This window comes from Capra hircus, chromosome 3, assembly GCF_001704415.2.
Source record: "Capra hircus breed San Clemente chromosome 3, ASM170441v1, whole genome shotgun sequence".
NCBI lineage: Eukaryota > Metazoa > Chordata > Mammalia > Artiodactyla > Bovidae > Capra > Capra hircus.
In genome coordinates this window covers 81,029,018-81,052,692 of record NC_030810.1, presented here as the reverse complement: position 1 = coordinate 81,052,692, position 23,675 = coordinate 81,029,018, and the positions used below count along the sequence as shown (strand labels likewise).

At 37.9% G+C, this 23,675-nt stretch overlaps 1 pseudogene; it reads left to right on the top strand.

Annotated features, from left to right (window-relative positions):
- Positions 1 to 20,061, top strand: part of LOC108635623 — a 77,979-nt pseudogene extending 57,918 nt beyond the window's left edge.

Genomic DNA, 23,675 nt, shown 5'->3' with positions numbered 1-23,675 from the left:
CATGTATGAATCATTTTAAAGTGTTAAAATTCAATTCAGTATGAAAAAACAGAATAAAATTATTCTATATTGATTCTCCAGTTTCACGACTGTAGCTTCATTTTTAGACTCCCTTCTAGCTTGCATTATCCTTACACAGCCAGCAGCCTTAAGTTGCTGTATCTACATTTTTTCAAACTTGCTCACAACTGAGCTTCAATTTAATTTCAATGATAAAGTACCTGTGCTTTATTATTATTGCTTTCTTTTCAATCAAAGAAGAAAGATTAACATATACTCTCAATACTTTGGCCACCTGGTGCAAAGAACTGACTCACTGGAAAAGACCGTGATGCTGGGAAAGATTGAAGGCAGGAGGAGAAGGGGATGACAGAGGATGAGATGGTTGGAGGGCATCACCAACTCGATGGATATGAATTTGAGCAAGCTCCAGGAGTTGGTGATGGACAGGGAAGCCTGGTATGCTGCAGTCCATGGGGTCTCAAAAAGTTGGACATGACTGAGTGACTGAACTAATTGACTCAGTGTTATTTTATCTACCCCCAACCTTGGAATGTAGTTCCATTACAAGTCAGTAAGCTAGAACATTGGAGAAGGAAATGGCAACCCACTCCAGTACTCTTACCTGAAAAATTCTATGGACGGAGGAGCCTGGTAGGCTAGAGTCCATGGGGCTCCAAAGAGCTGGACGCGACTGAGCAACTTCACTTTCTTTCTTTCATTTTCTTTATGCTAGAGCATATCTGCGCATAAGGGCAAAAATGTGGTATTGACCTTAAAATATAAGGAACTGAATATATCCACCCTCTTTGATTTGTGTGAGATGTTAATATTGCAAACTGCCTACTTCCTATCTGCTCAATACAAAATCCTATATAGATAGAAACACTTAAGCAGGTGTTTGTTCAACCTGAACCAATATTGGAGGCATGACATTGCAGCACACTTAAAGCAAAATATAAGTGGTCATCCCAGTAGATGTAGAGATACGAAGTGTGGAAAGAAGTTCACATTGTACCTGTTCCCAGAAATATTATTTACCCTGCGTTCCTGGCTAAATTTTTCTTACCATTCAGTTGTAAGAAGAAATATGTTTTCTACAGAAAGTCTTCCCAAGGCCTTACTTAATTTTTTATTAATAAATTTTATTATAATCTGTAATGCTACATTTGTTCTAGTAGGCATTTTTGTATCTATCTTCAACAAATTATAAGCTCCGTCAAGTCATCTTAACATATAACTAATCACTATAGTTCATTTAACTCTTACAAGAGCCATATACATTCTAATTAGACAATAAATATTTTTGAACAAGTAAATGCAGCATTTTGGGGCTATATGGAGCATCTGAGAGGCTTTAACTAGCTTCTCAAGTCTGGTCTCTTGAGCTAACTCCAGCTATGTCAAGATATAGATACTGAGTTCAGTGAGTTAAGCTGAAGAATATTGTAGAGGAATTCTAATATTAGTTGAGAGATCTGTCTCCTTATGACAAACAAGGTTGTTTCAGGGTGTGATAATGTGACCAGTGTATCCTTCTGAAAGGCTGACTTTGTATTTGACAGAATATGTCTTTCAAATGAATTGAAAACAGAACCCAAGAGAACGACGTCCTTCTTACTTAGCCTTGTAGTCTGCCCTCTTTATTCTTAGAAACAGGGATATATGAGATTGTAAAAGGATAAGAGTATATGAGTCTTTACTGAATTCAAAGGGGCATCTTTAGATTTCTAAGAATAGAAGGCTTCAACAGAAGTTCTTAGAGTACTTACTGTGTGTCAGTATTCAAAACTAGCAAACTTCTACCAACAGTACCATTTTTTCTTTAATGTAACATAAAAGCTGTTTTGCATGAGAAATTACACTGTTGCAACCAATATTATAATTAGTATAGAAAGCAGACACATTAGATTCACATTTAGGAACAAGCTAGAGAAGATTAATTACAGTCTATTAAAATTCTAAGTTCATCATCATTTAAATTTTTTTCACTTGATGCCAGAATGTAAGGATTCCAACACATTTGTGAGATGAATCTAGCATGCCCTAATCTACCATGCTGAATCCATTCAAACTTAAGGACCCAAATGTGTTATAAAACATAATTACTTGAGAGCTAAATTTTAAGCAAGACAGAAATCTGAATTAAAATTGGCAAGGATCACATGAAGACAGAAAACAAAATCAAGGAGAATCTATATAAATGAAGATTTATCTTTAAGTAGTCCAAAATCACAAAATGGTAAGAATCATGTGGCCTACTATAGTTTAAAGTGACTTCTTATGAATTTATTTTAAGGCATTGAAAGGCATAGCTACTTTCAAGTGTTTACACATTCATTTTATATTAGCTGTCGCTTGTCACAGTTGAGTTTCTTCTTAATCTTCTAATCATGCATGCAAATGAAATGATTCTGCAAGACTATTTTAATAATATGAGTACTTGATGCCACTTTTTGATTTTTATTAATTAATATAATTGCATACAATACCATTTGTGACAGAAATTCCAAGTGACAAGCTGTCATTCAAATGTAATGTGATAAAACATTTTGGTTAATCTCATCCAAAACCACAGTCTTAGATTTCAGAGCTCCACTTGCCTTTTTTAAACAACAGATCAGTGCTCTTTCACAGGTAATCATGAAAGTCTTCGATGTGAAATGCAATGTAATCAAAACAAATGGGATCAAAACTGACAGTCATAAATAGTACTTCCTCATCAAGAGAACTCTTTTGAAATAGAACTTTTGGCTAGACTTCTCAGGTTAGGTTTTGAAAATTCTGATTTGCTTTATTTTGTTTACTTGCAAACAGAGTATGGGGGACAAATTAAACCTAGTCTATCCTTCTAAGCTAAACGTACTGCATTAAGTTAAAAAAAAGGCAGGGGGGAACTGTGACAGAAGCACTTCATTACTTTCTTACTTTAATACTCAGCCTAATTTATCCTGGATTAATTATAGCTGGATGATCAGCTAATTAGGAATAGTCATTATCATTTTCATAGGCACTTTGTAGAGTATTATGTCTGAGTGATTTAATATTCATTGCTTTATGAATACACTCTTGCAAGTAAGACACTATCAGAGCCATAGGAAGATGAAAGTAAATGCCATTTCATGACCATGAAAATCACTTTATTTTTTTAACTAGAGTTTTAGGTCTGAATAAATTCATATATGTTAGAGTTAAAAGAATAAAAAGCAGCTTTATTCTTCAAAAACACAGTTCTGTATTAATGTGTAACTTTCTGATATTCTGTATAGTTCCCACCACACATTTGTTTTTCCTGAATGTTAGGACTTTTATGCTAAATTTATCATGGATATAATTATTGACCAAAAATTTCTTTCAGTTTTTAAGTAAAAATAAAAGATACATTTTCATAAAGAACTTTATTGAAAAATATATTCACCATTTTACTCAACTACTTTCTGCCATTTTCCAGGCAAATTCATAAGTCCAGTTCAGTTAGGTTCAGTTGCTCAGTCGTGTCCGACTCTTTGCGACCCCATGAATCACAGCACGCCAGGCCTCCCTGTCCATCACCAAATCCCGGAGTTCACTCAAACTCACGTCCATCCAGTCGGTGATTCCATCCAGCCATCTCATCCTCGGTTGTCCCCTTCTCCTCCTGCCCCCAATCCCTCCCAGCATCAGAGTCTTTTCCAATGAGTCAACTCTTCTCATGAGGTGGCCAAAGTACTGAAGTTTCAGCTTTCGCATCATTCCTTCCAAAGAAATTCCAGGGTTGCTCTCCTTCAGAATGGACTGGTTGGATCTGCTTGCAGTCCAAGGGACTCTCAAGAGTCTTCTCCAACACCACAGTTCAAAAGCATCAATTCTTCAGTGCTCTGCCTTCTTCACAGTCCAACTCTCACATCCATACATGACCACTGGAAAAACCATAGCCTTGACTAGATGGACCTTAGTCGGCAAAGTAATGTCTCTGCTTTTGAACATGCTGTCTAGGTTGGTCATAACTTTTCTTCCAAGGAGTAAGCATCTTTTAATTTCATGGCTGCAATCACCATCTGCTGTGATTTTGGAGGCCCAAAAAATAAAGTCTGACACTGTTTCCACTGTTTCCCCATCTATTTCCCATGAAGTGATGGGACCAGAGGCCATGATCTTTGTTTTCTGAATGTTGAGCTTTAAGCCAACTTTTTCACTCTCCTCTTTCACTTTCATCAAGAGGCTTTTTAGTTTCTCTTCACATTCTGCCATAAGGGTGGTGTCATCTGCATATCTGAGGTTATTGAGATTTCTCCCAGCAATCTTGATTCCAGCTTGTGTTTCTTCCAATCCAGCGTTTCTCATGATATGCTCTGCATAGAAGTTAAATAAGCAGGGTGACTATATACAGCCTTGACATACTCCTTTTCCTATTTGGAACCAGTCTGTTGTTCTATGTCCAGTTTTAACTGTTGCTTCCTGACTTGCATACAGGTTCCTCAAGAGGCAGGTCAGGTGGTCTAGCATTCCCATCTCTTTCAGAATTTTCCAAAATTTATTGTGATCCACACAGTCAAAGTCTTTGGCATAGTCAATAAAGCAGAAATAGATGTTCTTCTGGAACTCTCTTGCTTTTTCCATGATCCAGCAGATGTTGGCAATTTGATCTCTGGTTTCTCTGCCTTTTCTAATACCAGCTTGGACATCAGGGAGTTCACGGTTCACATATTGCTGAAGCCTGGCTTGAAGAATTTTGAGCATTACTTGACTAGCATGTGAGATGAGTGCAATTGTGCGGTAGTTTGAGCATTCTTTGGCATTGCCTTTCTTTGGGATTGGAATGAAAACTGACCTTTTTCCAGTCCTGTGGCCGCTGCTGAGTTTTCCAAATTTGCTGGCATATTGAGTGCAGCACTTTCACAGCATCATCTTTCAGGATTTGAAATAGCTCCACTGGAATTCCATCACCTCCACTAGCTTTGTTCATAGTGATGCTTTCTAAGGCCCGCTTGACTTCACATTCCAAGATGTCTGGCTCTAGATTAGTGATCACATCATTGTGGTGATCTGGGTTGTGAAGATCTTTTTTGTACAGTTCTTCTGTGTATTCTTGCCACCTCTTCTTAATATCTTCTGCTTCTGTTAGGTCCATACCATTTCTGTCCTTTATCAAGCCCATCTTTGCATGATATACTCCCTTGGTATGTCTAATTTTCTTGAAGAGATCTCTAGTCTTTCCCATTCTGTTTTTTCCTCTATTTCTTTGCATTGATTGCTGAAGAAGGCTTTCTTATCTCTTCTTGCTATTCTTTGGAATCCTGCATTCAGATGCTTCTATCTTTCCTTTTCCTTTCCTTTGCTTTTCACCTCTCTTCTTTTCACAGCGATTTGTAAGGCCTCTCCAGACAGCCATTTTGCTTTTTTGCATTTCTTTTCCATGGGGATGGTCTTGATCCCTGTCTCCTGTACAATGTCATGAACCTCATTCCATAGTTCATCAGGCACTCTATCTGTCAGGTCTAGGCCCTTAAATCTATTTCTCACTTCCACTGTATAATCATAAGGGATTTGATTTAGGTCATACCTGAATGGTCTAGCGGTTTTCCCAGCTTTCTTCAATTTAAGTCTGAATTTGGTAATAAGGAGTTCATAATCTGAGCCACAGTCAGTTCCCTGTCTTGTTTTTGTTGACTGTATAGAGCTTCTCCATCTTTGACTGCAAAGAATATAATCAATCTGATTTCGGTGTTGACCGTCTGGTGATGTCCATGTGTAGAGTCTTCTCTTGTGTTGTTTGAAGAGGGTGTTTGCTATGACCGGTGCATTTTCTTGGCAACACTCGCTTAGTCTTTGCCCTGCTTCATTCTGCATTCCAAGGCCAAATTTGCCTGTTACTCCAGGTGTTTCTTGACTTCCTACTTTAGCATTCCAGTCCCCTATAATGAAAAGGACATATTTTTTGGGTGTTAATTCTAAAAGATCTTGAAGGTATTCATAAAACTGTTTAACTTCAGCTTCTTCAACATTACTGGTTGGGGCATAGACTTGGATAACTGTGATATTGAATGGTTTGCCTTGGAGATGAACAGAGATCATTCTGTCATTTTTGAGACTGCATCCAAGTATTGCATTTCAGACTCTTTTGTTGACCATGATGGCTACTCCATTTCTTCTGTGGGATTCATGCCTGAAGTAGTAGATATAATGGTCATCTGAGTTAAATTCACCCATTCCAGTCCATTTTAGTTCACTGATTCCTAGAATGTTGATGTTCACCCTTCCCATCTCTTGTTTAACCACTTCCAATTTGCCTTGATTCATGGACGTGACATTCCAGGTTCCTATGCAATATTGTTCTTTACAGCATCGGACCTTGCTTCTATCACCAGGCACATGCACAACTGAGGATTGTTTTTGCTTTGGTCATCCCTTCATTCTTTCTAAAGTTATTTCTCCACTGATCTCCAGTAGCATATTGGGCACCTAATGACCTGGGGAGTTCCTCTTTTGGTATCCTATCATTTTGCCTTTTCATACTGTTCATGGGGTTCTCAAGGCAAGAATACTGAAGTGGCTTGCCATTCCCTTTTCCGGTGGACCACATTCTGTCAGACCTCTCCACCATGACCTGCCGGTCTTGCGTTGCCCTGCAGGCATGGCTTGGCTTCATTGAGTTAGACAAGGCTGTGGTCCTAGTGTGATTAGATTGACTAGTTTTCTGTGAGTATGGTTTCAGTGTGTCTGCCCTCTGATACCCTCTTGCAACACCTACCATCTTACTTGGGTTTCTCTTACTTTGGGCGTGGGGTATCTCTTCACGGCTGCTCCAGCAAAGCACAGCTTCTGCTCCTTACCTTGGACAAGTGGTATCTCCCTACCACCACCATATAAGTCCATCTTCCCAAAACTTTTAATCTTTTTGATTAAAGAACTGTTCCAAGTGCTTTGTATATTCTTCTAAAAAACTGAAATTTTTTTCAATTAAAGAGAATTTTGTAAAGATCAAAATACTAATAAATGGAAATCCAAAACTGTAATGTCTGGTGAATACAGGAGATGACTCATATCTTCCCAGCTAAGCTATAACAGTTTTTGACTGGTCATAATATGCAGTCTTGTATTCTCCTGATGGAAGATCAGGAATTTTCTGTTGACATTGTTACCAAAATGCCAGTGTACATGCCAGATGCACAGTAAGGGCAAACAATATCCAACCGTTAGAATTTGGAACAGGGAAAGTTTCATTGAGGGCAATGCAAGGGGATGGATTCCTCATGCCTTAAAAAAAACCCAAACTCCCCAAAAGCCTTCAGCAAAGACCTTTTATAGGAAAGATGAGGGAGGGGTGTGGATAATGATTGCAAACTTCCTGGTGTCCAATCCTTTGTTGTTGAGGTCAGGTTATGGTCAGGTGATGACGGTTCTAAAAATCTCTACCAAACAATTGTTATTTTGTTCTGACGAAAAAGGGCAAGGTCTCAAGGTATGACTTTTACTTTCTGAGATCCAGGTCCTGGCAAAAGGAGACATATATCAGCTGGAGGCTTCCTCAAGGCCAGGTCCTCACACTCTGCCCAACTGTCATAGCTGAGGGAGCCAAGTGCCCAGGACCCAGCTGCCCTCAGTGAAAGGTTGTTGCTGAACCATGAAAAGATGCCTGGGTTCTTAGCCTCCAGAGGAGAGGAATTCAATCTGGGGCTACAGACAAGGCTTGATAGCGCAGAGATTTTATGTAATAAAGTTTTATTAAAGTATAAAGGAGATAGAGGAAGCTTCTGACATAGGCATCAGAAGGGGGCAGAAAGAGTACCTGCTTGCTAAGTTAGCAATGGAGTTATATACTCTCCAATGAATTACAAGAATGTCTGGAGGTTGTAAAGTCCTCACCAGACCTACTCCCATAGTTTACACTTTAAGATAATAGGATTAACCAGAGGGTTTAATCCAGAGACTGTCCTCAGGCAGGATATATTCAGTTCAGTTCAGTCCCTCAGTCCTGTCCAACTCCTTGCGACCTCATGAATCACAGCACGCCAGGCCTCCCTGTCCATCACCAAAACCCAGATTTCACTCAGACTCACATCCACCAAGTCAGTGATGCCATGCAGCCATCGCATTCTCTGTTGTCCCCTTCTCCTCCTGCCCCCAATTCCTCCCAGCATCAGAGTCTTTTCCAATGAGTCAACTCTTCGCATGAGGTGGCCAAAGTACTGGAGTTTCAGCTTTAGCATCATTCCTTCCAAAGATATCCCAGGGCTGATCTCCTTCAGAATGGATTGGTTGGATCTCCTTGCAGTCCAAGGAACTCTCAAGAGTCTTCTCCAACACCACAGTTCAAAAGCATGAATTCTTCGGCTCTCAGCTTTCTTCACAGTCCAACTCTCACATCCATACATGACCACAGGAAAAACGATAGCCTTGACTAGATGGACCTTAGTTGGCAAAGTAATGTCTCTGCTTTTGGATATTCTATCTAGGTTGGTCATAACTTTTCTTCCAAGGAGTAAGCATCTTTTAATTTCATGGCTGCAGTCACCATCTGCAGTGATTTTGGAGCCCCCAAAAATAAAGTCTGACACTGTTTCCATGGTTTCCTCATCTATTTCCCACGAAACGATGAGACTGGATTCCATGATCTTCGTTTTCTGAATGTTGAACTTTAAGCCAACTTTTTCACTCTCCACTTTCACTTTCATCAAGAGGCTTTTTAGTTACTCTTCACTTTCTGCCATAAGGGTGGTGTCATCTGCATATCTGAGGTTATTGATATTTCTCCCGGCAATCTGGATTCCAGCTTGTGTTTCTTCCAGTCCAGAGTTTCTCATGATGTACCCTTCATATAAGTTAAATAAGCAGGGTGACTGTATACAGCCTTGACGTTCTCCTTTTCCTATTTGGAACCAGTCTGTTGTTCCATGTCCAGTTCTAACTGTTGCTTCCTGATCTGCATACAGATTTCTCAAGAGGCAGGTCAGGTGGTCTGGTACCTATCTCTTTCAGAATTTTCCAAAATTTATTGTGATCCACACAGTCAAAGGCTTTGGCATAGTAAATAAAGCAGAAATAGATGTTCTTCTGGAACTCTCTTGCTTTTTCCATGATCCAGCGGATGTTGGCAATTTGATCTCTGGTTTCTCTGCCTTTTCTAAAACCAGCTTGGACATCAGGAAGTTCACGGTTCAAGTATTGCTGAAACCTGGCTTGGAGAATTTTGAGCATTACTTGACTAGCATGTGAGATGAGTGCAATTGTGTGGTAGTTTGAGCATTCTTTGGCATTGCCTTTCTTTGGGATTGGAATGAAAACTGACCTTTTTCCAGTCCTGTGGCCACTGCTGAGTTTTCCAAATTTGCTGGCATATTGAGTGCAGCACTTTCACAGCATCATCTTTCAGGATTTGAAATAGCTCCACTGGAATTCCATCACCTCCACTTGCTTTGTTCATAGTGATACTTTCTAAGGCCCACTTGAATTTACATTCCAGGGTGTCTGCCTCTAGATGAGTGATCACACCATCATGATTATCCGGGTCATGAAGATCTTTTTTGTGCAGTTCGTCCGTGTATTCTTGCCACCTCTTTTTAATATATCCTGCTTCTTTCTGTTAGGTCCATACCATTTCTGTCCTTTATTGAGCCCGTCTTTGCATGAAATGTTCCCTTTGTATCTCTCATTTTCTTGAAGAGATCTTTAGTCTTTCCCATTCTGTTTTTTTCCTCTATTTCTTTGCATTGATCACTGAAGAAGGCTTTTTTATCTCTTCTTGCTATTCTTTGGAATTCTGCATTCAGATGCTTCTATCTTTCCTTTTCTCTTTTGCTTTTCACTTCTCTTCTTTTCACAGCTATTTGTAAGGCCTCTCCAGATAGCCATTTTGCTTTTTTGCATTTCTTTTCCATGGGGATGGTCTTGATCCTTGTCTCCTGTACAATGTCATGAACCTCATTCCATAGTTCACCAGGCACTCTATCTATCAGATCTAGACCCTTAAATCTATTTCTCACTTCCACTGTATAATCATAAGGGATTTGATTTAGGTCATACCTGAATGGTCTAGCGGTTTTCCCTACTTTCTTCAATTTAAGTCTGAATTTGGCAATAAGGAGTTCATAATCTGAGCCACAGTCAGCTCCTGGTCTTGTTTTTGTTGACTGTATAGAGCTTCTCCATCTTTGACTGCAAGAGAATATAATCAATCATGATTTCAGGTGTTGACCATATGGTGATGTCCATGTGTAGAGTCTTCTCTTGTGTTGTTGGAAGAGGGTGTTTGCTATGACCAGTGCATTTTCTTGGCAACACTCGCTTAGTCTTTGCCCTGCTTCATTCTGCATTCCAAGGCCAAATTTGCCTGTTACTCCAGGTGTTTCTTGATTTCCTACTTTAACATTCCAGTTCCCTATAATGAAAAGGACATCTTTTTTGAGAGTTAGTTCTAAAAGGTCTTGTAGGTCTTCATAGAACCGTTCAACTTCAGCTTCTTCAGCATTACTGGTTGGGGCATAGACTTGGATAACTGTGATATTGAATGGTTTGCCTTGGAGACGAACAGAGATCATTCTGTCGTTTTTGAGATTGAATCCAAGTATTGCATTTCGGACCCCTTTGTTGACCATGATGGCTACTCCATTCTGTGGGATTCCTGCCCGTAGTAGTAGATGTAATGTTCATCTGAGTTAAATTCATCCATTCCAGTCCATTTTAGTTCGCTGATTCCTAGGATGTCAATATTCACTCTTGCCATCTCTTGTTTGACCACTTCCAATTTGCCTTGATTCATGGACCTGACATTCCAGGTTTCTATGCAATATTGCTCTTTACAGCATCAGACCTTGCTTCTATCAGCAGTCACATCCACAGCTGGGTATTGTTTTTGCTTTGGCTCCATCCCTTCATTCTTTCTGGAGTTATTTCTCCACTGATCTCCAGTAGCATATTGGACACCTACTGACCTGGGAGTTCCTCTTTCAATATCCTGTCATTTTGCCTTTTCATACTGTTTATGGTATTCTCAAGGCAAGAATACTGAAGTGGTTTGCCATTCCCTTTTCCAGTAGACCACATTCTGTCAGATCTCTCCACCGTAACCCGCCTGTCTTGGGTTGCCCTGTGGGCATGGCTTAGTTTCATTGAGCTAGACAAGGCTGTGTTCTTAATGTGATTAGATTGACTAGTTTTCTGTGAGTATGGTTTCAGTGTGTCTGCCCTCTGATGCCCTCTTGCAACACCTACCATCTTACTTGGGTTTCTCTTACCTTGGGCGTGGGGCATCTCTCACAGCTCCAGCAAAGCCCAGCCACTGCTCCTTACCTTGGACGAGGGGTATCTCCTCACCACCGTCCTTCCTGACCTTCAACGTGGGATAGGTCCTCTAGGCCCTCGTGCACCCGTGCAGCCACAGCTCCTTGGCCATGGGGTTCTCTTCCCAGCCACTTCCCCTGACATCTGACTTGGGTAGTTCCTCTCAGCCATTCCTGCACCGTTGCAGCTTTGCATTCTTGGCCACTTCCCCTGACCTCTGATGTGGGGTAACTCCTCTTGGCCGCCACCCTTCAGGCATGGGGTCCTCCCAGCTGCTGCCCCTGACCTCAGACGTGGGGTAGCTCCTCTCGGCCGCACTTAGTGCACCAGTCACAGCCGTATTGTTATATAATCCTAATGAATGTAGAGGGAAAAAAAAGTTTGTCCTTTCCTCCTCCTTGAGAATTCCAGACCCCTCTCTCCTTGGGGACCCTTAGACTTCTTATCAACCTGCCTAGGAAATGACTCTCTCATCAGGCTCCTGAGGCCTCCAAAATGGCAAGGTCCAGGTCTCACACATTGGGTCCTATGAAGACGGCTGCTGCTATTAAGTCACAGAGGTGGGGTTGGGGGAGAAGATCATTGCCCCCTTAAGGCTTGGACCCAGGGGTAGTGGGTGGCTTTGGTCAGGGCTCTGGAGTCCAGCTGGACACAGGCCAGTTCCCTGGGCCCCCTAATAATCTGCTGGTCCAATGCTCATGAGCTGGAGAGCCCTGAGGAAAAGGCTGAAATTCTTCTCTTACCTCATTCTCTGCCTGATTACTGTCACTCCACCATTGACTGCTGGCTGAAGTGAAGGGAGCACTAATGGTCACTCACTGACAGTTGCTCACTTGGGCAGCTGACCAATGTGCAGCACTGACCAATGGCTGAGTGACCATTAGTGGTCTTGTAACAACCATTGCCTGGTACCGGGGCAGGGCAAAAGCTGTGTGCTTAGGGCTGCAGATGGCAGCACTCTATTACATAATTCCAGATGCTTTTCCTCTAGTGTTGCTTTCAGCTGGTCTAGTTGGGAGCAGTGCTTGTTGAAATTAACCGTTTGGCTTTCAGAAAGGACCCCATAATAGAATACTTCCTTCCAATCCCACCATACACACAATATTACCTTCTTTGGATGAAAATCAGCCTTTGGTGTGTTTGGTGGTAGTTCATTTCACTTGCCCCAGGATCATCCTACATTATTGTACAGTATCCACTTTTCATTTCCTGTCATAATTTGCTTTAAAAAAATGGACATTTTGTTATGTTTAACTAAAAGATCACATGCAAAAATATGGTCAAGAAGGTTTTCTTCACTTATGTGAAACTGACACATCAAAGTGATTAACATAACAAAGCTGATGCAAATAATTTTCAATATTTAATTTGGATGTTTTGAGTATGTAGCTCTCCCCCACGTGGTATAACCTTGATTGTTTTCAATTAATGTCTCAATTCAGTGGTTATCAACTTCAAATGGCCTATCTGACTGTGGTGCAACATCCAGTGAAAAATCTCTAGCACAAAATTTTGCAAACCACTTTTGACATTTTTGATCAATCACAGCACCTTCTCCACTCACTGAACAAATCGTGTGTTGTGTTTCAGTTGCATTTTTACCTTTCTTGAAATAATGAAACATAATATGCTGAAAATGCTGATTTTTTCTTCCATCCTCAATATTACAATGGCTACACAAAAGTTCATCAAGTTTGAGAAGTGCTTTTCAAATGCACTCTGATATGGCAGCTGTCACAAGACAATCTAAGCAAACTGTTTCTAATAAAGTTAAAGATGACTAAGCACTAGTAGGGGTCTTTCTAGGTGGCACTAGTGGTAAAGAATCTGCCTGCCAATGCAGGAGACTTAAGAGATGAGGGTTTTATCCCTGGTCAGGAAGATCACCTGGAGGAGGGCAGGGCCACCCACTCCAGTATTCTTGGCTGAATACTGAATCCACTCCAGAATCTCCATGGACAGAGGAGCCTGGCGGGCTACAGTCCATAGGGTCTCACAGAATCAGACACAACTGAAACAACTTAGCAGGCATGCATGCAAGCACTACTAGAGCCATCTTATGGCAATATTCCAAAGGAAATTTTTGGTGAACCCAATATGTTATTGAAGAAATAATTTTAAGTGTTAGAAAAATTTAGTTTGAAGTCTACCTTCACTATACAGCAAAGGTAAAATCCTTAGTTGCACGGAGCAATCTCATTTAAAGTGAGTCAGATAGTTTTCCTCTATCTTGGCAGGTGTGATTTTAAATTTCAAAAGAAAAAGTGGATCTAAAATACAGTCTGTAAATGGACTCTATGCACATTATATCATTTGTCCCACATTCTGCAATTCAGAATACTATTTTATATATCAATATAAAAGAAGATTTATACCATTTGTCTGTTAATATGATTGGTGTTATCTTAGATCAGTAAAAAGCCTACTGAAATAGACTCTAATGTGAACATTTAGAGGGAGAATTAGTAAGAATCAGGTGATAGAGAATGAAAATCAGATTCACTTTAATTTTGATCTGGGAAATTTCAAATATATATTTTTTTTCAGTAGACAAAGGTTTTTAAAAATAAAGATGGACATTATAAAAAGCAAACATTGTGATGCACCCCAAATATTTTTGTAATTAAAAAAAGACCAGGTTTCCCATGGTCAATATCTGCTTTCACCTGTAGGCCAATTTCTGCTCAACATCACAATAAGAGTATACACATGGGCACAAGTACAGATGGCATTTTAAAACACTGATAAAAAAGTGTAGGTATTGCTAAAGGTTTGGGAGAGAGAAAAGAGAAAATGATATCAAACACTAAACACATTTTGAAAATTTTTAAACATCAAATTATTCTATAACTTTCCCTGTCTATTCTACAATGAAAATATTATTGAAAAATTCCCTCACTTATGATTTCTTGCTATATAGTGATTTCACCCTCTTCCAGTTTAGCTTTGTTTTAGCTCCTCCACTTTTCATCTCTTTTCTCAGAATAAAATTATCAACTGAAAGATCTTTCTTTGGAACTATCTATAATTAATCTTAAAAGAATTCTTAAAAAATTTTTAATATAAATTTATTTATTTTAATTTGAGGTTAATTACTTTACAATATTGTATTGGTTTTGCCATACATCAACATGAATCCGCCACAGGCATACATGTGTTCCCCGTCCTGAACAGGCCTCCCTTCTCCCTCTCCATACCATCCCTCTGGGTCGTCTCAGTGCACCAGCGCCAAGCATCCAGTATCATGCATCGAACATGGACTGGTGATTCATTTCATATATAATATTATATATGTTTCAATGTCATTCTCCTAAATCATCCCACCCTCTCCCCCTCCCACAGAGTCCAAAAGACTGTTCTATACATCTGTGTCTCTTTTGGTGTCTCGCATACAGGGTTATCATTACCATCTTTCTAAATTCCATATATATGCGTTAGTACACTGTATTGGTGTTTTTCTTTCTAGCTTACTTTGCTCTGTATAATCGGCTCCAGTTTCATCCACCTCATTAGAACTGACTCAAATGTATTCTTTCTAATGGCTGAGTAATACTCCATTGTGTATATGTATCACTGCTTTCTTATCCATTCATCTGCTGACGGACATCTAGGTTGCTTCCATGTCCTGGCTATTATAAACAGTGCTGTGATGAATATTGGGGTACATGTGTCTCTTTCAATTTTGGTTTCCTCGGTGTGTATGCCCAGCAGTGGGATTACTGGGTCATAAGGCAGTTCTATTTGCAGTTTTTTAAAGAATCTCCACACGGTTCTCCATAGTGGCTGTACTGGTTTGCATTCCCACCAACAGTATAAGAGGGTTCCCTTTTCACCACACCCTCTCCAGCATTTATTGCTTGTAGACTTTTGGATGGCAGACATTCTGACTGGCATGTAATGGTACCTTATTGTGGTTTTGATTTGCATTTCTCTAATAATGAGTGATGTTGAGCATCTTTTCATGTGTTTGTTAGCCATCTGTATGTCTTCTTTGGAGAAATGTCTGTTTAGTTCTTTGGCCCATTTTTTGATTGGGTCGTTTATTTTTCTGGAATTGAGCTGCGTAAGTTGCTTGTATATTTTTGAGATTAGTTGTTTGTCAGTTTCTTCATTTGCTATTATTTTCTCCCATTCAGAAGGCTGTCTTTTCAGCTTGCTTATATTTTCCTTTGTTGTGCAGAAGCTTTTAATTTTAATTAGGTCCCATTTGTTTATTTGTGCTTTTATTTCCAGTATTCTGGGAGGTGGGTCATAGAGGATCCTGCTGTGATGTATGTCAGAGAGTGTTTTGCCTATGTTCTCCTCTAGGAGTTTTATAATTTCTGGTCTTACATTTAGATCTTTAATCTGTTTTGAGTTTATTTTTGTGTATGGTGTTAGAAAGTGTTCTGGTTTCATTCTTTTACAAGTGGTTGACCAGTTTTCCCAGTGCCACTTGTTAAAGAGATTGTCTTTACTCAATTGTATATTCTTGCCTCCTTTGTCAAAGATAAGGTGTCCATAGGTGTGTGGATTTATCTCTGGGCTTTCTAAAGTCAGGAACAAGACAAGGGTACCCACTTTCACCATTACTATTCAACATACTTTTGGAAGTTTTGGCCACAGCAATCAGAGCAGAGAAAAAAATAAAAGGAATCCAAATTGGAAAAGAAGTAAAACTCTCACTGTTTGCAGATGACATGATCCTCTACATAGAAAACCCTAAAGACTCCACCATAAAATTACTACAGCTAATCAATGAATATAGTAAAGTAGCAAGATATAAAATCAACACACAGAAATCCCTTGCATTCCTATACACTAATAATGAGAAAATAGAAAGATAAATTAAGAAAACAATTGCACTCACCATTGCAATTAAAAGAATAAAATACTTAGGAATATATCTACCTAAAGAAACTAAAGACCAATATATAGAAAACTATAAAACACTGGTGAAAGAAATCAAAGAGGACACTAATAGATGGGGAAATATACCATGTTCATGGATCAGAAGAATCAATATAATGAAAATGAGTATACTACCCAAAGCAATCTATAGATTCAATGCAATCCCTATCAAGCTACCAATGGTGCTTTTCACAGAGCTAGAACAAATAATTTCACAACTTGTATAGAAATACAAAAAAACTCGAATAGCCAAAGCAATCTTGAGAAAGAAGAATGGAACTGGAGGAATCAACCTGCCTGGCTTCAGACTCTATTACAAAGCCACAGTCATCAAGACAGTACGGTACTGGCACAAAGCTGGAAAGAATTGCAAACAAAATTTATTATTAGAGTTCTTGGATAAACATGACAAAGCATATACATTTTTCTCCTTGCCTAGAACTAATTCATAGAAATAATATGAGTGAAAGTAGCTAAAACAATATTAATGCCAGCAAAACAGAACTGAAGGTGAAAAGCATAAAGAATGGTGAGGAACAAATTTCATGAGTCAAAGAAGCAACCCCCAAAACAGAATTAATAATTACCAAACTTTAAGGATCTAATAGTATAACTTTGAAATAAACCAAAAACTTTTAGAAATGAAAGAACAAATTGATAAAACTATAAACATAGTGGTAAATTTTAACATAATTCTCTTCTAAATCAAAAGGTTGAGTAAATAAATAATAATTACTTAAATATAAGATTTAATGAAATAAGTTTGGTATAATTGAAATATAGATTGTTTTGCCAAGCAAAAGAAAAAAACCACAGTAGTTACAAGTTTCATGGAAAAATATAGCTCACAGTGTTATTAAAAGCAAACATGTATGAATCATCTTCACTAACCAAAATAAATTAGAAATGAATTGTAGCAATACAAATTTTACAAAGCAGGAAAAAAGTAAAACTTACAGTTACTTAAAAGTGAATCACAGTTGAAGTAATAAATACCATGACACGTGAGTTAAGCATAAATTGATACTAAGAGGAACATGAACTGCTTAAACAAAACTATTAAAAAACAAGATGCATCCAAAGTACATGAACCAAGCTTTCAGTTCCAGAGGCCAGAGACTGTTAAATGCAAATTAATATTAAAAGAATTCTATTGCTTTTTGAAAGAAATGGTTTAGCTAAAAGTATAAATTAGTCACATGGAAAAACTGCCTCTAATTTAGAATTAATGAAGAAATCAAAAACTTTTAAATTTCTATTGTGGTTAAAAAACACATAACATAAAATTTATGATCTCAACTATTTTTAAATGTATTAAACATACATTAGTAGCATTAGTACTATTAAACATATTAACACTGTGATGAAATGTCACTAGAACTTTTTCTTCTGACAAAACTCAAATGTTATCTATATTCATTAACTCCCCTCATCTCCCTTCCTCTACCTCTGGCTATCCAATTTGGATGCCTTTTATTCTTTTTCTGCCTACATGTTCTGGCTGGGACTTTCAAAACTACATAGAATAGGAATGGCAAGAGGAGGCCTCCTTCTCTTGTTTCTGATCTTAGAGGAAAAGATCTCAGTCTTTTATCAATGAGTATGTTAGCCATAGGCTTTGATACACAAGTGTAACTCATTTTATTACACTTGCTTTCTGGTGATTCATGGACATTGTATTTTTGTTGTTGTTGTTGCAAATTGAAGGTGTAAGCAATCCTGCATTGAACAGTTCTATCTGTGCCATATTTCCAACAACATTTTCTTACTCTGTATTTCTGTATCACTTTTGGTAATGCTCATCATATTTCAAGCTTTATTAATATTATCCTTGTTATTATTATGTGACCTATGATCAGTGATCTTTGATGTTACTATTGTAATTGTTTGGGGCACCATGAACTGCACCTGTTTAAGATGACTAAATTGATTACTTTTGTGAGTGTTCTAACTGTTCCACCAACGAACCAACCATTCTCTCATCTCTTTCTCATCAGACTTCCCTATTCCCCAAGACACAACAATATTGAAATTGGCCAATTAATATTCCTACAATAGCCTTTAAGTGTTCAAGTAAAAAGAAGAGTCATATGTCTTTCACTTTAAATCAAAAGCCAGATAAAATTAAACTTAGTGAAGAAGGCATGTTGGAAGCCAAAACAGGCTAAAAATAAGGGCTCTTAGTGTTGTAAGAGTTGTGAATGTAAAGGAAAAGTTTTTGAAGGAAATTAAAAATGCTGCTGCAATGAACACACAAATGATAAGAAGCCTTCTTGCTGATATGGAGAAAGTTTTAGTGGTCTGTTTAGAAGGTTAAACCAGACACAGTATCCCCTTAAATCAAGGGAATCCAGAGCAAAGTCCTAGCTTTCTTAGTTGTATGAAGGTTGAAAGAAGTAAAGAAGCTGAAAAAGAAAAGTTTGAAGTCAGCAGAGGTTACTCCATGAGCTTTAATGGAGACATCATCTCCTTTACATAAAAGTGCAAGATGAAGAACCAAGTGCTGATGTAGAAGCTACAGCAAATTGTACAGAAATTCTAGCTAAAATCATTAACAGAGGTAGTTACACTAAACAACAGATCTTCAATGTAAATGAAATAGTCATCTATTGGAAGAAGATGCCATCCAGGACTTTCATAGTCATCAAGAAGTCAATGCTTGGCTTCAAAACTTCAAAGGAAAACCTAATTCTCTTGGTAGGGACTAATGTAGCTGGTGACTTTAAGTTGAAATCAATGCTCATTTGCCATTCCAAAAATCCTAGGGCCCTTAAGAATTATGCTACATTTACTCTGCCTGTGTTTTTTAAGAATCAGACACACCTGAGGAAGTGAGCGCGCACACACACACACACACACACACACACGTACATACACACACACAGTTTATAAATGGAGCAACAAAGTCTGAATAACAGCATATCTGTCTATAACATGGTTTACTGAATATTTTAACTCCACTATTGAGGCCTACTACTCAGATAGAAACAGTCTTTCTAACATATTTTAGAATATTTTAGAATATTGTCAATATTGTCAATATTGTTCATTGACAATACACCTGATCACTCAAGAGCTCTTGATGGATACATACAATGAGGTTACTGTTGTTTACATACCTGCTAATACAACATCCATTCTGTAGCCTTTTGATTAAGAAGTAATTTCTTTCAAGTCTTATTGTTTAAGGAATACATTTTGTAAGCTATAGCTGCCATGAATAATGATTCCTCTGATACATCTGGGGAAAGTAAATAGAAAAGTTTCTGGAAAAGAGTCAGCATTATAGATATCATTAAAAACATTTGTCATTTAAGGGAAGAAGTCAAAATATCAACATAAACAGAGTTTAAAAGAAGTTAATTCCAATCTACATGGATGACTTTGAGTTCAAGACTTTAGTGGAGGAGGTAACCGCAGATGTGGTAGAAATAGAAAGAGAACTAGAATTAGAAGTGGAGCCTGAAGAAGTGACTGAATTGCTGCAATCCCATGATAAAATTTTAATGGCTGAGGAGTTGTTTCTAATGAATGAACAAAGAAAGTAGTTTCATGAGTTGGAATCTACTCCTGGTGGTAAGGCTGTGAAGATTATTGAAATGACAGCAAATAATTTAGAATATTAAATTAGTTGATAAAGCAGTGGCAGAGTTTGAGAGGATTGACTCCAATTCTGAATGAAGTACTATCGTGGTTAAAATGCTATCAGGCAGTGTTAACATGCTACAGAGCAGAAATCATTCACAGAAGAGTCAATTAATGCATCAAACTTCAGTGCTGTCATAGTTTAAGAAATTTCCACAGACACCCCAGTCTTCAGCAACCACCACCATGATCAATCTGCAATCATCTACATTGAGACAAGACAATTCCGCAAAAAGATTATGACTCACTGAAGTGAGTGTTTTTTAGCAATTAAGTATTTTTTACTTAAGGTAGATACATTGTTTCTTAGACATAATGTTATTACACACTTAATAGACTACAATATAGTGTAAATATAACTGTACATATATATATACACGTGTAATTTTTTAAATAAAATAATATATGACTCACTTTGTTGTGGTGGTCTGAAGTCAAACCCGTAATATCACTGAGGTATGCCTGTATGGACTTTATTACATCGAGGTAATCTCATATTCTGAGTTTTTTAGTGTTTTTATCATGAAGGGGTGTTGAATGTGTTTCCATATCAACTGAAATGATCAAATTTTTTTCCTTCTGTTAATATCATATATTGCGTTGATTGATTTTCATATGTCGAAACACCCTTGCACTTCAGGAACTAGTCCCACTTGGTGAGGGTGTATAGTTCTTTCAGTATACTGCTAAATTCAGTTTGCTGATATTTTGCTGAGAACTTAAAAATAATTTTTTAATTGGAATATAGTTGCTTTACAATATTTTGTTAGTTTTTGCTGTATAGCAAAGTGAATCAGTTTTATATATACATATATCTCCATTATTTTAGAATTTAATCATTTGTATTTGTGAACTTACTGACAGGGAATTATTTTCTATTGACATTTTTTCTAATTTTTTTGTGTCTTGCAGATTTTCTGTCCTTCACTTTTTTTTAAAAATTTTATTGAAGGATAATTGCTTTACAGAATTTTGTTGTTTTCCGTCAAACCTCAACATGAATCAACCATAGGTATACATATATCCCCTCTCTTTTGAACCTCCCTTCCATCTCCCACCCCATCCCACCCCTCTAGGTTGATACAGAGCCCCTGTTTGAGTTTCCTGAGTCATACAGCAAATTCCCGTTGGCTATCTATTTTACATATGGTAACGTATAAGTTTCCATGTTATTCTCTCCATACATCTCACCCTCTCCTTCCCTCTCCCCATGTCCATAAGTCTATTCTCTATGTCAGTTTCTCCATTGATGCCCTGTAAATAAATTCTTCAGTGCCATTTTTTCTAGATTCCGTATATGTGTGTTAGAATATGATATTTATCTTTCTCTTTCTGACTCACTTCACTCTGTATAATAGGTTCTAGGTTCATCCACCTCATCAGAACTAACTCAAATGTGGTCTTTTTATGGCTGAGTTATATTCCATTGTGTATATGTACCATGATTTCCTTATCCATTCATCTGTCGATGGACATCTAGGTTGCTTCCACGTTAGAGCTATTGTAAATAGTGCTGCAATGAACAATGGGATACATGTGTATTTTTCAATTTTGGTCTCCTCAGGGTATATGACTAGGAGTGGGATTGCTGTGTTGTATGGTGGTTTTATTCCTACTTTTTAAAGGAATCTCCATACAATCTTCCACAGTGGCTGTTATCAATTTACATTCCCACCAACAGTGCAAGAGTGTTTCTTCCCTTTTCTCCACATCCTCTCCAGCATTTATTGTTTGTAGACTTTTTGATGATGGCCATTCTGACTGGTGTGAGATGATATCTCATTGTAGTTTTGATTTGCATTTTTCTAGTAATGAACAATGTTGAGCATCTCTTTATGTGTTTGTTAGCTATCTGTATGTCTTCTTTGGAGAAATGTCTATATATCTTTTTACCACTTTTTGATTGGGTTGTTTGCTTTTCCAGCATTGAGTTATACAAGCTGTTTGAAATTAAAAGACTCTTACTCCTTGGAAGGAAAATTATGACCAACCTAGACAGCATATTAAAAAGCAGAGACATTACTTTGCCAACAAAGGTTCATCTAGTGAAGGCTATGGTTTTTCTAGTGGTCATGTGAAGAAAGCTGAGCACAGAAGAATTGATGCTTTTGAACTGTGGTGTTGGAGAAGACTCTTGAGAGTCCCTTGGACTGCAGGGAGATCCAATCAGTCCATCCTAAAGAAGATCAGTCCTGGATGTACATTGGACGGATTGATGTTGAAGCTGAAACTCCAATACTTTGGCCACCTCATGCGAAGAGCTGCTGCATTGGAAAAGACCCTGATGCTGGGAAAGATTGAGGGAAGGCAGTGAAGGGGATGACAGAGGATGAGATGGCTGGATGGCATCACCAACTCAATGGACATGGGTTTAGGTGGACTCTGGGAGTTGGTGATGGACAGGGAAGCCTGACGTGCTGCGGTTCATGGGGTTGCAAAGAGTCGGACATGACTGAGCAACTGAACTGAACCTTTGTCAGTTGTTTAATTTGCTATTATTTGCTCCCATTCTGAGAGTTGTCTTTTCACCTTGCTTATAGGTCCCTTCGCCGTGCAAAAGGTTTTTTGTCCCACTTGTTTACTTTGTTTTTTTATTTCTGTTACTCTAGGAGGTGGGTCATAGAGGATCTTCTTTTGATTTAAGTCATTGAGTGTTCTGCCTATGCTTTCCTCTAAGAGTTTTATATTTTCTGACCTTACATTTAGGTCTTTAATCTATTTTTAGTTTACCTTTGTGTATGGTGTTAGAAATTGTTCTAAAATCATTCTTTTACATGTAGCTATCCAGTTTGCCCAGCATCATTTATTGAAGATGCTGTCTTTGTCCCATTGTATATTCTTGCCTCCTCTGTCAAAAATAAAGTACACATAGGTGCATGGGTTTATTCCTGGGCTTTTTATCTTGTTCCATTGGTCTATATTTCTGTTTTTGTGCCAGTACCATACTGTCTTGAAGACTGTAGCTTTGTAGTATAATCTGAAGTCAGGAAGGTGGATTCCTCTAGCTCCATTCTTCTTTCTCAAGACTGCTTTGGCTATTTAGGGTCTTTTGTGTTTCCATATGAATTTTGAAATTTTTTATTCTAGTTCTGTGAAAAATGCCATTGGTAATTTGATAGGGATTGCATTGAATCTGTAGATTGAGTTTGGTAGTATAGTCATTTTCACAATACTGATTCTTCCTTTCCAGGAATGTGGAACATCTCCCCATCTGTTTATGTCATATTTGATTTCTTTCCTTAATGTCTCATGATTTTCTGTGTACAGTTATTTTGTCTCCTTAGGTAAGTTTATTCCTAGACATTTAATTATTTTTGTTGCAATGGTCAATGGGATTGATTCCCTAATTTCTTTTCTGATTTCTCATTGCTGGTATATAGAAATACAAGTGATTTCTGGGTATTGATTTTATATTCTGCAAAATCTGCTAAATTCACAGATTAGCTCTAGTAATTTTCTGATACTATCCTTAGGGTTTTCTATGTACAGTATCATGTCATCTGCAAACAGTGAGAGCTTTACTTCTTTTCCAATCTGGATTTCTTTTATTTATTTTTCTTCTCTGATTGTTGTAGTCAGGACTTCTAGAACTATGTTGAATAATAATGTGAAAGTGGACACCATTCTCTTTTTCCTGATCTTAGGGGGAATGCTTTCAGGTTTTCACCATTGAGAATAATATTTGCTGTAGGCTTAACATATATGGCCTTTACTATGTTGAGGTAGTTTCCTTCTATGCCCATTTTTTGAAGAGTTTTAATCATAAATGGGTGCTGAATTTTGTCAAAGACTTTTTTGCATCTATTGAGATGATCATATGGTTTTTATCTTTCAATTTGTTAACATGGTGTATCACATTGATTAATTTGCATATATTGAAG